Source organism: Elephantulus edwardii, unplaced genomic scaffold (assembly GCF_000299155.1).
Source record: "Elephantulus edwardii isolate Elephantulus edwardi_28Jun2011 unplaced genomic scaffold, EleEdw1.0 scaffold00096, whole genome shotgun sequence".
NCBI lineage: Eukaryota > Metazoa > Chordata > Mammalia > Macroscelidea > Macroscelididae > Elephantulus > Elephantulus edwardii.
In genome coordinates this window covers 11,918,679-11,936,276 of record NW_006399846.1, presented here as the reverse complement: position 1 = coordinate 11,936,276, position 17,598 = coordinate 11,918,679, and the positions used below count along the sequence as shown (strand labels likewise).

At 40.1% G+C, this 17,598-nt stretch overlaps 1 protein-coding gene across 1 annotated transcript in view; it reads left to right on the top strand.

Annotated features, from left to right (window-relative positions):
• Positions 1-17,598, top strand: part of CECR5 (cat eye syndrome chromosome region, candidate 5) — a 54,838-nt gene that overhangs the window by 26,673 nt on the left and 10,567 nt on the right. The window lies entirely within an intron of this gene.

The following is a 17,598-nucleotide window of genomic DNA, read 5'->3' as shown; positions in this document are numbered from 1 at the left end:
TACTATTGACCTTTAGCAACTTCAGAGATATATTTTTTTATTAATTTTAATGAAAATTTACAGAGACTTTGGATTTCCATTCATTCATTGTTGCACTTTTCTCCCTGCCCACTCCTTCCCCCCTACCCCCAGTACACACTCCTCTTTGATAAATAGAAGTTCCCCCATTGTTTTACAATCCCTCCCCCCAGGTCCACTCCACCATGCAGCCTTCGTTCTGGACTCTTGTCATGACAATAATACCTAATCACATATTCCTTTTTTTTTCTTATTGAATAAATTATTTGTTTTTTTGGTATAACTTTCTTAACAAAATATGCTATTCTTTTGTTATGTACCACATATTTCTTTTAAACAGTTTTCTCCCTCTTCTGTTTCAATGCAGTATGCATTATTTATCCCATCTTTCTCAGTCTTCCCCCAACCCTGATGTCAGTCCTCTTTTTCAACAGTGGCACTATGCAGTATTTTACCCTTTGTGACTGAGATATTTCACTCAGCATAATGTCCTTCAGGGTCACCCATTTTGAATAATATTGCATGAGTTCATTGTGTTTCAGTGCAGCATAGTACTCCATTGTGTGAATATACCACAGCTTCTCTATACATTCGTTTGTTGATGGGCACTTAGGTTGTTTCCAACTCCTTGCTATAGTGAACAAAGCTGTGATAAACATGGGTGTGCATATGTCTGCTTGGGTGGCAATTATGGTCTCTTCGGGCTATATTCCCAGCAGTGGATTTGCTGGGTCAAATGGTATTTCTATTTGCAACTTTTTGAGAAAGTGCCGTACCGCCTTCTACAGTGGTTGCACCATTTTACATTCCCACCAACAGTGAATAAGGGTTCCAGTTTCTCCACAACCTCCCCAGCATTTGTTGTTTGCTGTTCTGTTAAATTTTGCTATTCTTACTGGGGTGAGATGATATCTCATAGTTGTTTTGATTTGTATCTCTCTTAGAGCTAGGGATTTTGAACATTTCTTCATGTGCATGTTGGTCATCTCAGTGTCTTCTATGATGAAGTGTCTGTTCATATCCTGTGCCCATTTTTCAGTTGGATTGTTTATCTTGTGATGCAGACATATATTTCTAATCCTTAATTCTCTCATCTGAAATTGGTGCTCACACTATCAACTTCATAAGGTTATATGACAAATTAACGCAGGTACAGCATCAGGATCATGTTAAGCTGCTTCTAACAGAAACCTGTTACAGAACAGTAGTTTGACAAAATAGCTTAATGTAAGCACTAGAAGCTCACACATGTCGGGACTAGGGAAGCAGTTCAAAGGTATTCAAAGACATCATCAAGGGCTCAGGTGCTTGCTCCTGTCTTTAGTGTGTGTGCTTTTCCTCACAGAGCAAGATGACACTTACATTATCAATGCATCTTGTCCATATCTCAGGGTGGAAGGAAGAAAGTACAGCAAGTGGAATTTGATTGCCTCTAAAGAGCCTCCCCAGGTGGCCCACTTGTCTTCCATTTCTATCTGTATTCTTGGGTATGTGGACATCACTAGCTACAAGGAGCCAGAAAGCAGGGACATTTCGACAGACACATGACTTCTTCAGAACATCAAGTTCTATTTATCCAGAGGGATAGCAGAGGGTATTGGGGAGGCAGTTAGCAGTATCTACTGGAGTGTCTGGTACCCAGAAAATATGATTAACTTAATATTTTTATGGTTCATAGGGCATGACTTCTAACTCCCTTAGAGTTCCTTTCCCTGGGCTTTTTTTAACATGTTTTTTATTGGTTTACGTACTATCATTCTTATACATTATGTTTCATTCATATACACTGTTTTATACAATCATATATGTTGTATTTTATATAATTAATTACCATTGATCTATGCTTGTTATCAACCCATCTTTTCAAGTCCCCATTGAATCTTTCCTATTCCTTCACCCCCTCACTTCACCCACTAACCTCTGCTATCCTAATGGTTTCTCTTTCCCTGTTTTCAACTCCCTTCTTCCTTTCCTTTTTGAACATTTTATATGTCTTGTTCACTTATCCTCCTATGCTGTAATAGTCTTATGCATTATTTCTCCTTATGAGATTGAGTTCTTTGACGCAACATAATGTTCTCTAGACTCTCCTATTTTATATAGTATATTATAAAATCATTATTCCTTAGTGCTGCATAATATCCCATTGTGTGAATGTACACATTTCCCAGTTCATCATTTGTTGATTGGCATTTAGTCTGTTTCCGTTTTCTTGCTACTGTGAATAAAGCTGCTATGATCATAGGTGTACATCCCTCCATTCGTGTCTCAGTTCTGATTTTCTTAGGGTATCAGTTTTGGAGGAAGACTCATCACCATGCAGTATGCAGATGACACAATCTTGTTTACCAGAACTGAGGAAGACTGGAAGTGTTTCCTGCATAAGGTCAAGGACTGTGGTCTTCAATATGAATTGAAGCTCATCATCAAGAAGACAAAGATTCTCACCACTGGACCATTTGGCAGCATGATGATAGACAGAGAAGTGATTGAGGTTGTTAATAATTTCAGCTTGCTCAGGTCCACAGTTAACACTCTTTGCACCAGCAGTCAGAAAATCAAAAGATGAGTTGCATTGGAGAAGTGTTTGCTGTCAGGGACCTTTCTAAAGTTCTAAAGGTAAATGATGTCAGCCTAGGGCCTAAGGTGCCCCTGACTCAGACCATGATCTTCGCAGTTATTTTATGCTTCAGAGGGCTAGTCAATGAATAAGGATGATGGAAGAAGAATCGATGTCTTTGAGTTATGGTGATAGAGAAGGGTGTTGAACATGGACCACCAAGAGAACGAACGGGTCTGTATTGGAGAAAGTGAAACTAAGCTTCTCCGTTTTCTTTGTTTAAGAAGCAAGGAGTTTGAAACTCTGCCTCACTTACTTTGGGCATCTGGCTGGGAGGGAACAGTCCTTGGAGAAGGACATCATTCTTGGAAGGATAGAGGAACAGCCCAGGAGAGGAAGACTCCAAGTGAGATGGATTGACACAGTAACTGGGGTAATGGGGGTGTATGAGAGTCAGCGAGACTGGCTCAGGATAAGGCAGAGTTCAGAGCTATTGTACATAGGGTCACTATGCGTCGTGGGTGACTTGATGGCACATAACAACAACGATATTCCTAGCAGTGGAATGGCTGGCTTTCTCTAAGATTTGATGGGAAGTGGCTTTGACATGTTTAGTGCATGCTGCCACCTGGTGGGAGCCTGTATGACCAAATCTGAAGAAAGGGTCCTTATCCCAGCATCTGGTTGAACTTGTGTGTCCTACTAATTGCATCAAAGTCCATATTACCTCCAAAAACATTACTCATGTCATTCAAATGGTTTCAACAAAAAATTCAAAGCCAAAGAGAATTCAATGTTAAAAGATTTAGAACTCACTGGGGAAATGAAACCCTGGTCTTAAATTCAATCAGTGCTACTTGTATTTCTGTGCTATTGTTGTTGAGTACCACCAAATCGGAACTGACTCATAGCTGACCCTTCAACAGGTTTTCAGAGGCAGTTAATTGCATGGGAGGAGATTGTCCATATTTCTCCCACAGAGCAGCTGGTAGAATTGAACCACGTAGCATTGGATTGATAGCACAACTCCTTAAAACTAAGCCACCAGAGTTTTTAAAAACATTTTAAAATATAAAGATTTTTCACTGCTTTATTTGTTTATAATTTGTTAAACTCAAGAAGCAGATCCTCTGCTGTCAAGTTGACTCCAGCTCATAGTGTGACCCTCGCTTGGATTTCTGAGGTAATACGTCTTTTTTGGAATAGAGTGGCTGATGGACTTGAACTTCCAGCCTTTTGATTAGCAGTGAAATGCACTATGCACCATAACACTAGAACTCTTTTCATACCATGTTAGCGTCTTGCAAAATCTCTAATGGAGGGAGCCAATTCTTATCTATCTCATCTTTTCTAAATGAAGGGACTAAGGTAGTGACTACACTTATTCCCAAAACATTTATTCAGTCTTCTGTGTGTGCCAAGCAGCATTGCAGGCACCTTACCTGTGAACAGTGACTGACAACCACACTCACCCTCATGGTTCGGCTTTTAGTTAACACCTCAAGTTACAGTAAATGGAGAGACTTGGCCTAGAATTTGTTCCCTTTGTTTTGGGTTCACTGTAGTTAAGATAACACATCAAAGGTCTCCCCACACTTTAGCCTACCTTCTGCTTTTCCTCCAAATGTTAATTCACACCCTGACCTGCCATTGTGAATACAGTCCCGGTGAGCTCCACTTGGGCCAAATAGGTCAAGCTCACCAAATGGAATGCACTGTGAAATAAAGCCAAGTATAGCTATGTGGGGAGAAATCTTTTTCTTTCCCTTTTTCATAGTCAGAAATCTTTAGCTCCGGACTGAACTAACAAAATAATGACTGTGCCTATCTGCTGTGGTCCTGACCATTTCTTCTTCTGACGTTGTGGCATTGGGACTACTTTTCCCCTTCTTGTTTGGCCTTCCTCAGGATATCACAAACTATTCCAGGCTGAGTGCAGAAGGGTTGGTGTACAACCACATATGCAAATCTCTGCAGCAGAGCAGGGCTAGCTCTCAATTCCAATTCCAGTCTTGCCTCTAAGGGACTCATTGCCTTCAAGTCAGGGCTGACTTAGAGCGGCCCCTCCAGTGGGCTTTCCAAGGCACTAAGTCACAGGGGAGGAGATTGCTCATCTCTCTCCTGTGGAGCAGTTGGATGATTCTAAATACTTGGCCTTTGGCTTGCCAGTGCAACTCCTTACAGATAACACACACAATGCTAGCAGGCGTCCCCGCCCCTTGGGGGCTTTGTCTAAACTATGAAACAAAGCATGACCACTGCTTTCATCTCCTTACCCCATTTCATCCACTTACCACAAAATGGAATAAAAATGTTACTGTGTATTAATGGAGCCAGCTGGATTTCTATAGTTTGATACTGGAGAAGTTTCTCTGATCACACAGAGCAGCAAAAGCCACAGGGGGGAGGTGCAGTGTTGGTGTTGCTCCGCTGCAATTGCCATTTGCTGTTGATCGTCATTCTTCCTTTTTTTATGGGAAAGTAAGAGAAAATGCTATTAGAGTGGGGTGGGGTGGGGGGGAAGACTGCTTAAATCAATTTGATCAGAAACCTTTATTTGAAATCATCAGTCTGGAACAGATCTATCCCATCAAGTGACTTGATATTTAGAATCACCTTGAATTTCTTTAAGGAGCCTTGATGGTGCAGTGGTTAAAGTGCTGGAGGCTAACCAAAAGGCCGGTGTGATGGAACCCATCAGCTACTCTATAAGAGGAAAATGTGGTCATCTGCTTCTCTAAAGATTTATAGCCTTGGGAACTCTTTGGGGCAATTTGCACTGCCGACTTAAAGGCACATGATTTTAATCCACCAGCTGCTCTGTGGGAATAAGATGGGCAATTCCCTTGTCTGTGATTTACTGCCTCTGAAAACCCACTGCTATGAGTTGGTTCTAACTCGATGGTACACAGCAACAATGACATAGGTCTGTTAGGAGTTAGAATCTAAACACATAGTTGTGTTATGTACCTTTAAGTCAGACCTGAACCCTGCCCTATCCTGTGTTAGCCTCTTCAGCTGTGACAGACTGAAGTCCATTGCTGTAATCACTGTGTCAGTCTGTCTCTTGGGGGATCTTTCTCTCTTTCACTGACCCTCCGCCTTTTCAAGCCTGATGTTCACTTCCAAGGAATAGCTTCTCTTAGCAACATGCCAAAGTATGAGAGATTAAATTCACAATCTTTGCCTCCAGGGAGCACTCTGGCTGCACCTTTCCCAAGACATATGTTTGTTCTTTTGTCTGCCATGAAATTTCAGTACTTTTCTCCAACACCACAGCTCAAAGGCATCGATTCTCCTTCTGTTATCCTTTTTCACTGTCCACCTCTCAGATGCATAGCAAGTGACTGAAAAGACAATGACCTGAATCAGGTACATCTTAGTGTTTAAACAGATATCATTGTTCTTCAGTATTTTAGAGAGGTCTCTGACAGCAGACTTGCCCAGTGCCATTCATCTTCTGATCTTCTTAGTGCTGGTACCAAGAGTGTTGGTTGTTGATCCAAACAAGATGAAATAATTGACAACTTCAATCCTTTCTCCAGCTATCATGGCATTGCCTGTTGGCCCAGTGGCGAAGGCATTTGTTTTCTTGATAGTGAGATGTAATCCATATTGAATGCTGTAATTATTGATCTTCTACAGCAAGCATTTAAAGTTCGCACTTTCCACAAGCAAAGTTGTGTCATGTGCTTATGATGTTGATGAATCTTCCTCCAATCCTGATGCCACTTTCCTCTTCATAAAGTCCAGCTTTATGAATGACTTGTGCAATATACAGATTGGATCATTGAAGAGAAAGGATACATCTTTAAAGCACACCATTCCTGATTTTGAACCATGCAGTGTTTCCTTGTTCCGTCCAGACAACAGCTTCTTGGTCTAGGTATATATTTTGTATGAGCATAATTAAGTGTTCTGGGATTCCAAATCTTCTCAATGTTAGCAAGTTTGTTATAGTTCATAGAGTTAAATGCCTTTGCATCCTCAGTAAGATGCAAATAGGCATCTTCTGATATTCTGTGACTTCAGCCAGAATCCATCTGACATCAGCAAAGATGTCCCTGGTGCCACCACCTCTTCTAAACCCAGCTTGAAGCAGTTCTCTATCAAATGTACTGTTCTGGCAGTACTTTAATGATCTTCAACAATATTTTGCTTGCATATGATAGTAATTATATTCAACAGTTTCTACATTGTGTTGGATCACCTACCTTTCTGGGGAATGGGTGGTAGGTACAGGTAGTTTTGGTTTGGGTCCCTTCCGTCATACGTGGTAGTCAGTATATGGGGGCACGTCTTCAGTTCTCCTCTAGGTGGCAGCAGCTTCTGAGGATACCTCCTTTCGGTAGCCTGAGGCAGGTGCAGTGAGCTTGTTGGTTCTCAGGTCCCCTAGCTGAGTTGGGGTTGCTGTAGCAACGGAATGCTGCCTTGAGGGTGGAATTTTAAAATATCTCAGCTATAATAGTTGTGTATTTTTTTTTTTTTAATCACTGCCACTTCCCCGGTGCTGCGTGGTGCTGCTGAGGCAGGGCCATGCTGGGACGCCTGCTTTTCTGCCTGGGGCTCTTGGCAGCTTCTCTGGGGGTTGGAGGTGGGAGGATTGTTTGAGGGTGTGAACTGCCAGGAAGCTGAGAGAGCCTCAGCTTCTACTCCTAGCCTCTACCAGCTTTTAGTTTCAAAAGCCTTCTGTCTTTTTCTCTTTGGGAAAGGAGAGGATGGGCGTCTAGCTTGAAACTCTTCCTTGCCTCTTCCTAATCTAAACTGAACTTTCTAAAGGACAGTCTCACGTGAACATTCTTAGGACCCTTTCTTTAAAGAGATGAGGGATGTATTCCTTCCCTTTATATCTGCTTCTTCCTTAGGTCTTTCAGACTTGACTTTTTGCTTCATTTGTTCACTCAACAAATAAGTGTTAAGGACCTGCTGGATCCAGGGATAAGAGAACCTACCCTGGTGTTGGAGAAGTTCATTACAAACTTGATTTTGAACCTGTCATATCAGGTAGCAAACAGAAGAGTTACAATAATTAGACTGTTGGGAGCCCTGGTGGTCTAGTGGACACAGAGTATGCTGCTAATACAAAGATGATGCCTTTGTGGCAGTTTGAATACACCAGCTATTCTACAGGGAAAAGATAGGCATTCTCCTTCCATGGGATTTATAGTCTCTGAAAACCAGATAGGGAGTCAGCTATGAGTCTGTTCTGCCTTGATTGCAATGAGAGAGAAATAGTGTTCTAACACAGAGAGAAAAAGTGAGTGAGCAATGAAACAAAGCAGAGAGCACTGAGAAACAGACACATACATATATGAAAATGTGACTTGACAAAATAAATGTTTATTTATTACTTATTTCATAAACTGACAGGCATCAGATGACTGGTTTTGATCCTTCCCCTTTAAATGTAACTGAGGGATCCAGGCATCCTCCAGTTTGCAATACATGTGTTACACATGTGTTTACTAAGATTTCTATAGAAAATGGGATGAGTGGATGACGATGAGTGGGGTTTTATGTTCGCTCTAGGATCTAGTGCACATCACTTCTGCTTATCTATTGATACCCATGTAGCCTGACCACAAAGAGAATGGGAAATAGAGTGGAAATGGGACTGGCCAACAGCTAGCCTGTCTCTTTCACCATAGTACTTTGATTAGGGCAAATATATTTTGCTAAATTTTTGTTTACAGTTTTAAACATGCTGAATGTTAGTTGTTTCTCTACATATATTGAGTTGATAATGAGTATTCCTCTGATTTGATCTGTTAATGTATAAAATTATATATGTGTTTTTCATCTTTATAAACTTAACTTTCATTGCTGGGATAAACTCGTATCACTTATACTGCATGTTGCTGGGTTCCTTGAGCTGTGTTTTGTTTAGCTCTTTGTCTAACTTCACAAGTTAACTCAATCCAGATATTTTCATTCTTTTTGTCTATCTATGTCTTGTTTTTATATCAAAATTGTATTGGCTTCATTAAATGAATGTAGACTGTCATCTTTGTCCAGAGGTTGTTTTTGTTGTTTACTGTCCAGTGGGAACCGACCTGTAGCTGACCCGGCCAGCAGGTTTTCAAAGGCAGTTAAGCACACAGAGTAGAGTGCCCATCCTTCTCCCATGGAGCAGCTGGTTGACTAGTGCTACTATCACAGAAATACCACAAGTGATTGGCTTTGACAAATAGAACTTGTTTCTCTCACACTCACTTTTAAGGGCTATAGGTCCAAACCTAAAGTGCCAGCTCTAAGGGAAAGTTTTCTCTCCTTGATTGACTCCCAGTTTAGGAGTAAATATCCTATCTCCTTCCAGCACCTGAAGGCCCAGCATTGTTTGGAGGTCCCCATATGTCTTGATAGCAATCTTCCCTTTGGGTCTAGGCAGTTCCTAGTCCAGAAATCAATGCCCACAGGACTACCAGTTGGTAGGTTTTGTTTTGTGGGTTTTTGTTTGGGATGGTTTTTTTGTGTGTGTGTGGTAATAAATCCCTTTCTCTTTGCTAACTGTTCTCTCCTTTTATTTCCTAGAAGAGAAATGGTGTTGTGGGCCACATGCCAGGGAAATTTCCCTTACATCAGGTCTATGACAGGATTAAAGATTCTGTCTCTTAGCCCTAATCCTCCTACACTTTATTGATTTATCACATAAGATCACTTAATTAAGTATTATTACAAAGTTGTCAATTTTATCCCAAAGGTTGGAGAATCATGACCCACTCAAGTTGACATATATTTTGAGGAGGACACAGTGGAAACTATGACAGATTTAGTCTACCTTTTCCTTTTTCTGGAACAGTTTAATGCAGGTTATTGGTTTCTTGAACTTTGGTAGAACACTCTTACATAACCATCTGGGCTTAGTAAGTTTGCAAGGAAGACATTTTAATTTTTCACTTAATTACATTAATTATTATATAAATATTTATGTTTTTCTACTTTGATGAGTTTTGGAAAGTCCTGTTTTTCCCAGGGACCTTTCCAAAGTATTGAAGAGTAGTGATGTTAGTTTGAGGACTAAGACCATAGTCTTTCTGATTACAAGTTATGCATCCAAGACCTAGACAATGAGTAAGGATGACAAAAAAAGAATTGATACCATCTTTCAGCTGTGGTGTTGGAAAAGAAAACTGAACATCCCATGGACAGCCAAGAAAACAAATAGATATGTCTTGGAGAAGGTGCAGCCAGAGTGCTTTTTGGAAGCAAGAATGGTGAGGATTCACCTCACATACTTTGGACTATTGCTAGGAGGGACTATTCCTTCGAGAGGAACATGCTGTTGGGAAGGGTGGAAGGTCATCGAAGAAGTCCCTCAACCAGGTGCATTGATATGGTTGGTGACTGCTGCAATGGACTCTAATGTGTTAGGAAGTGTGAGGATGGCACAGGATAGAACAGACTTCAGATCTTTTGTTCATAGGATCACTATGAGTTGTGCTCAACTCAACAGCACCTAACCACAATAATTTTCCCCAGGAGTTTTTCATGTTGTCTGAACTTTTGAATACATTGATGTAACATTGTTTATATTTTTCTTATTTAAAAAATTTTATCTATATCTGTAGTTAGCTCTTGTTTTTCTAGGAAGCATAAAAGAAGATAATACATCTAGTTATTGTACAAAAAATAACTGGTTGATTTTAAGTCACTTCAGAAGATAGCATTAGCTCAAAAACCCATAGTACTGAAGAGAGAAGTCCAGGCTACACTGAAGTCATTAATGAAAGATAAAAGGCTTCAGGGATTTACACAAAACCAATTGCAATTTTTCAACAAACAGACACATGCTTAAGGAAAAAAAAATTTGGAAGACCACTGCCTGGTCAACTGATTGCAAGAAATCTATATTTGTACTCATTCCAAAGAAAGACAGTCCAACAGAATGTGGTTGCAAAAGTACATCAACAGGAACATTGCATGATTTAAAATCAGGAAAGGTAAGCCTCAACATTGTATTCTTTCACTGTATTTATCAATCAGTATAAAAGAGGATCCAACTGAAAATGGATATGTCAAACAACATCTTTAATATCATACACAAATTAAATCTTGCTGAAGAGAATTAGAAAATGGCTGTAAAAGTGCATGAACAGGGAACTGCTAGAAATCCAAGCTAGATTCAGAAGAGGATGTTAAACAAAGTATATCATTACTGGCATCAGATAAAAACAGTACCTGAAAGATGTTTCCTGTGCCTTTTGGACTAGACAAAGGCATGCAACTGTGTTAATCATAACAAGTTATGGATAACATTGCAAATAATAGAAATTTCAGAACTCTAACTGTGCTCACACGGAACTTGTGCTTAGATCGAGAAGCAATCTTTTGAACAGAAAAAGGGAACACTGCTGATTAAAAGTCAGGGAAGATGTGCCTCAGGGTTTTTTGTTTGTTTCTTTTTTCTTTTCTACTAACTAGTTTATTTACAAAATTTGAATACATTGTTTTCAAGAACAAATTCTTTCACTTTCCCTTACCCCCATCAAATTGTTCCATGATTAATCCCCCGTCACCCTGCACATCCTCATCCCTCTGCTTCCAGCCTCTCCTACCCCTCTTGGATCCTTATACTCATTCTACAATAATGATTTTATGCAATACTTATCCTTGTGGGATTGAATTGGTTCACTCAGCATAATGCTCTCTCTAGTCCCTCCCAAGTTAGGTAGTAATCATTGCTCCTGTGTGCTGCATAGTATTCCATTGTGTGAATGTACCATAATTTCTCAATCCATTTGTTTGTGGTCGGACATTTGAGCTGTTTCCATGTTCTTGTCAGGGTTTTTATACCTTCACTATATTTATCAGTCTGTAGGCTGAACAAATAATCCAAGAAGCTGGACTGTATGAAGAAGAATGTGGTGTCAGGATTAGAGGAAGACTCAGTTAAAACCTGCAATGTGCAGATAGCCAATCTTGCTTGCTGAAAGAAAAGACTTTTTACTGATGAAGATCAAAGATTGTATGTAGCCTTTGGTTTGGTTTACATCCCAACATAAATATTCTCACAGTTGGGATTATAAACACCATCCTGGCAATCAGAATAAAAAATGAAGTTGTCAAGAAGTCAATTTACCCATCTGTCCATCTTTTTCTACATCACTACTAAAACGTCCTTAGCTACCCGCTTCAGGTCATATGAATGGGAAGTCAACCCAGACCGGGCTCAGCTTCTCTTCAGAGTCAACTTCCAAAAATGCCTGAAAGGAGGAAGTGGCCTCTTCTTCACTTGTGGACACAACGTCTACTCCTGCCTGCTGACCGATGGACATGGACCTACACTCTAGCCTATCTACTTCCCCCTATATCATATACCATGAACTCCAAACTGATATTTATCCCTCTGATCCTTGTTTCCGGTTTTATAAAGCTCAGAAAGTTTCATTAGAACACCATTTCCTGAGTGATCACCCAAGCACATGTGAAAATAGTGCTCCTCCAACTCTGACCCTGCTTCCTATACTCCTTAAGGTCTGGAATGGAGGAAGAATGTCATAGTTTTCCCAGACCTTACCCCTAGGTCTGACTGTTCTTTGAAAAAACCTGATAATTCCCATGTCCTGAGAAGGTGACCAGATCCTAATAAGGCCCTGAGCCTGATTAACACATTGACAGGTTCCCTGTCCCCAAATTCTGGAGCAAATGTCCAGCCTCTTTAAATCTCCCTAAAATCCCCTATAAAAAGAAACTGTCTGCCTGCATGCCATGGATCTTTTCTGCAAGGAGTTACCTGGCCAGTCACTGGGTCTCCCTCTCAGACCATGCTATAAAAGACCTGTTTGGGGGGGGGGGAAGAAATTAATTTGGATCCACAATCAAGACCCATGGACGCAGCAGCTGAGGAATCAAATGATGTATCACCGTGGGTATATCTGCTGCAGAAGACCCCTGTGAAATGCTGAACACCAAGGAGATCACCTTGAGGGTGAAGATTTGAACCATGATCTCGTCGGTCATCTCATGTGAATGTGAAAGCTGAGCAATGAATGAGGAAGATGAGAGAAGAATTGATACCTTTGAATTGTAATGTTGGTGAGGAATAGTGACTATGCCAGGGACTGCCAGGCGAAAAAGAAATCAATCTTGGGAAAAGTACGGCCAAAATGCTTCTTAGAAATAAGGACAGTAAGAATTATGTCTTTCATATTTTGAGCATGATACAAGGAGAGGCCAGACCTTGGAGAAGGACATCATTCTTAGAAAACCAGAGGATGAGGCAAAAGAGAGAAAGACTCTCAGCAAGATGGTTTCACACAGTGATTTAAACAGTGGACTTAAAGCACAGCAGAAATTGTGACGATGTTACAGGATTGGGTGGAGGCTCATTCTCTTAGACATAAAGTTATTGTGAGTTGAAGCTGAGTTGCTGGCACCTAACAACCACAAAATACATTGGAACTGGGGAACTCTGGTGGCCTAGTGGCAAGGAGCTGCAGCTACAATCCCAGAGGCGCACTGTTCGAATCCACCAGATGCTCTGCCGAGGAAGGAGGGACAATCTCCTCCTGTACCAGTCAGATCTGATTTGACGGTACACTCACACAAAAATTAAATAAATAAATAAAAAGATATTTAAAAAAATACATTGGAACTGATGCAATTTCACCTCATAACAACAAACATTTCTTAGTTACACTTTCTTGTTTTCTAATAAATCATGCCAGATAGTGTGTATTTAATAGTAAGTTTTATTGTTCTTTTGTTTTTGTTTTTAATATTTCCTTTTTAATATTTCTTTTCCTTAGTTATTGCATTTTCTGTTCTCTCTCCAACTTTGTATGTTAAATGTTTAGCTTATTTTTAGTATGAACATTTTAAAGTTATATATTTTCCTCAAAATAATGCTTTGGCTATATCCCATCTATCTAACAGGCAATATTTTCATTATCATTTTATAATAAATATTTCTTAATTTGTGCATGGGTTATTTAGAAGTGTGGGTACCCTGGTGGCACAACAGCTAAGATGTTTGACTACTAACTGATAGGTTGGCAGTTTGAACCCACCTCCTGTCCAGTGGGAAAAGATGTGGCAATCTGTTTCCATAAAGATTGCAGCCTTGCAAAGGAAAACACTGAAAGAATAGAGTTTAATGCCAATAGATAAAACTGTTATCCTGCAACAACAGTAATAACAATAATACACAAGTTCACATAGACACACAATCAGAACAAATGTGGGAAGGCAGATGAGTGTCTGCCCACACAAATGTATGGACTTGGAAGAAGATATTTTCTACATGTGTATTAACATGTGCTGTAAATACATCCATGAATATAGGGAACTCTGGTGGGATAGTCTGGATGGAGTTACACTGCTAATCCAAAAGCTGTGCCTCTCTTCTGGTTTCAGTATGAAGAACAAAGATGGACAATCCGTGGCTGTGTGATTTACATCCTTGGAAACCCAACTGAGGGTCAGCCATGAGTCGTTTCCCACGACAGCAGTAAATACATACATCCATGAATATAATAGGGCATACAGGAGCTAACGATAGAAAACTTCCTAACCAGGACTGAACATCTTGACACAATGAGTTGCTGCCCATGGGAACTCAAGACCATAGTCTCTGAGGACTATGAGCATGGTCTCGAAGTTCACGTGACGTAGCATGCCCCACAAAGACAGTGTTCCACATCCTGCTTTGATGAGTAGTTGCTGGCATTTTAACAACTTTGGAGAGTCCAGACACCTAAAAGACACAGAAACAATTTGTCTAAGGGACTGATGGGCCACACAAATCTCAGTCTCCAAAACCCTGAGACCTGGGGAGCTACATGGGTCCAGTTGCCCCTGCGACCACTCTGAGAGGGATCACAGTGGATGGTCCTGGGCAGACTTGGGGGGGAAATGTGTAACAAGACTCAGAAGAATGAAAAAGATGGGGATTAGCGTCTTGATAGGTAGCAGCAGAACCCTGGACACTATGTTGTGTACCGTTGAGTTGGAACCAACCCATAGCTGACCCTGCAGCAGGTTTTCAAAGGCAGTTTCAGTCACACATGAGATTGCCCATCCTGCTCATGCAGAGCAGCTGGTGGATTTGAACCACCTGCCCTTGAGATTGCAGCACAGCTTCCTGCCACCGGGTCACCAATGCTCCACTCTGACGTAATCAATTTTTTAAGCCTGGAACTGAGCTCACTCCCATGGCTCAACTTCCCCCTAAAAAGTAGACAAGTCTATTTCTAAACATTTCTGTAAACCCATCAGAGGGTCAGCTATGGGTTCACACTCGACGGTACACAACAAAAACAACAATCACTCCAGAGGTGAGAATTTTTGGTTTCTTGATGTTGAGATGTAATACCTATTGGGGGCTGTAGTCCTTGATCTTCTGCAGCAAGCACTTCAAGTCCTTCTCCCTTTCAACAAACATGGTTGTGTCATATGTATAACTCAGGTTGTCGATGAGTTTTCCTCTGATCTTCTGCCACATTCTTCTTTATAGAGTTCAACAACCTGAATTATTTGCTCAACCTGCAGATTGAATAGGTATGGAGAGAAGATACAACCCTGACTCACACCTTTCTTAATTTTACACCATGGAGTGTTCTCTTGCTCTGAACACATGGTAGAATCTAGGTCTGGATCTAGGTTTCATATGAGTACAAGTGTTCTGGGAGACTTTAACGAAGACGTTAATTGAGACTTTAACGAAGGTTTATAGAGAACTTGGACTTCTGAGTTCATCCCTTTTTATCTTCTAGTTCTCAGCTCATTCCATTATAATACTTTGCTTTATCTTCTTGAGCTGCTCTTTAAAATCTTTTGTTCAGATCTTTTTATTATTATTTTTTATTTTATTATTTTGTGTTTGTGTACCGTCAAAGTGGACCTGACTGGTACAGGAGATTGCCCCTCTTTCTCCAGCAGAGCATCTGGTGGATTTGAACCACCAGATCTTTTACTTCAGTATCTTATTGCTTTGCTTTGGAATCTCAACACTTCTAATTCAATTTTCAGAGTCTCTTCTGAAATCCACTTGGGTTTTTTTCTGCCGCCTCTGTCTTGTAATGGCCTTTTCCTGTCTTCATGGATGATATCCTTTATGTCATCCCACAGCTCATCCGGCCTTTGATCATTTATAGTCAGTGCTTCAAAATATTCTTAGATGATTTTTAAATTCAAGTGCTGTAGACTTAAGATCATATTTTAGTTCTTGTGGACTTGTTTTCATTTTCTTCAGTTTCATCTTGAACTTGCGCATTAGTTGGTTCCATGGTCAGCACCTGGCTTGGTTTTGACTGCTGATCTAAATGATTCCAAAGTCTGATTCCTATGCAGTCTGTCATATGAGGTTCAAGCCTTTTGTGTTTTTTAAAAAGGTACTTGCTATGAATAGTCTTGAGTGTACAAACTTTGATCATCCAATTTCTGGTCTTCTGTAACAAATTTTTATTACCATTCCATCTTTATTGTTTCCAACTTTTACATTCCAGTTCCAATTATAGTCAACACATCTTGATTGCATATATGGTCAACTATGGACTGCAAAATTTGGTAAAAATCTTAAATTTTCTCCTCTTTGGCTTTAGTTTTTGGTGTGTATGTTTGAATAATACTCGCATTAATATCTTCCTTTTGTGCATATGGATAGACACTGTCCTATTGCAACATTGTACTTCAAGAAAGAACTTGAAATTAACATTTTAACTATTAATGCAACACCATTCTTTTTTTTTTTTGCAACACCATTCTTGCTCATTTTTTCATTTATGGCATACTGATATGATATTATATGATATCGGATTCAAAATAACCAGTGCCAGTCCATCTTGTCTCACTAATGCCTAGAATGTCAAATGCTTTCGTGTGTTTCATTTTGTTTTTCCACAACTTCTAGTTTTCCTTCATTCATGAGTTCTACATTCCTTGTTCCAATATTAAAGAACATTTGTAGCTGTTTCTTCTCATTTTGATTGACTTCTAATCTGGCTCTACCTCTAATACTGTAACTATCTGTTTTCCTCTTTTTTTTTCCATAGGGTTTTCAAAGGCCTGTTATTTCAGAAATGGATGGCTAATCCTTCTTTCTAGTCATCCTTAACCTTGAGTCTATGCTGAATCCTCTCCGCTGTGGGTGACCCTTTTGTTATTTGACACACCAGTGGCATAGCTTTCAGTGTCATGGCAACCCACAAGTTACCCCAGTACAGCAAAGTGATAGACAAGTGCTGGGACAATAAGAGCAAATGATAAGCAAGCAAACATTTGCATAATAAATCATTCCCCCCATAAAACCAACTGACAGATAAGTATTGTACCTCTAACAGCAAATTAGACATGCTAAGATCATGGTGCAGGGCCCAGCTGAGGTCTGTGGCACTGTAACAGGATAGAGCCCCAGGTGAGTGCTGGAGTGTTCCAGCTGAGACCCACAGCTAGCACAGCGGGTTTGTGACCCAGATATGGATATTAAGGTCAAAGTAGTGGCTCTGCTGGATTGGCCTCAGGCTTGAGTCCAAGCAAAGGAGGCTTGGTGTCAAAACCCTCTGTCTTCTGGTGCTGATCCCTGCTCTGGCCTAGAGGCTGAGCAATGGGTGTGGGCAAAAAGGCTATCTTCCAAAACAATGTGTAGTATCTACTTTTTAAAAATTTTTTTCATTTTTCTCCCCATTATTACACATTTTCCTCCTCCCCTATGTTCTCTTCGACCCCTCCCCACAATGCACCCCTTGTTCCAGATTGTTATCATACATATAATGCCTAATCATACTTATTCCTTTGGGACAGTTTCCTCTCTTGTCTGATCTAATACAGTGTTCATTATCTATCCACTAACAGAGTTCTGTATTCTGTCAAGATCAAGCTTATTACTGATGTGGTTCAACTTGTGTATCTTTATCAATATTTTATCTGTTTGATCTATCAAATACTGCAAGATATGTTTACATCTCCCACTATAATTATATATTTACAAATGTCTCACAGTATTTTCCTTTTATCTATTTTGAGGCTGTGCTAGGATGTTAAACAAATTCAGAATGATTATGTCTTTCTAGGTCTTGGTCCTT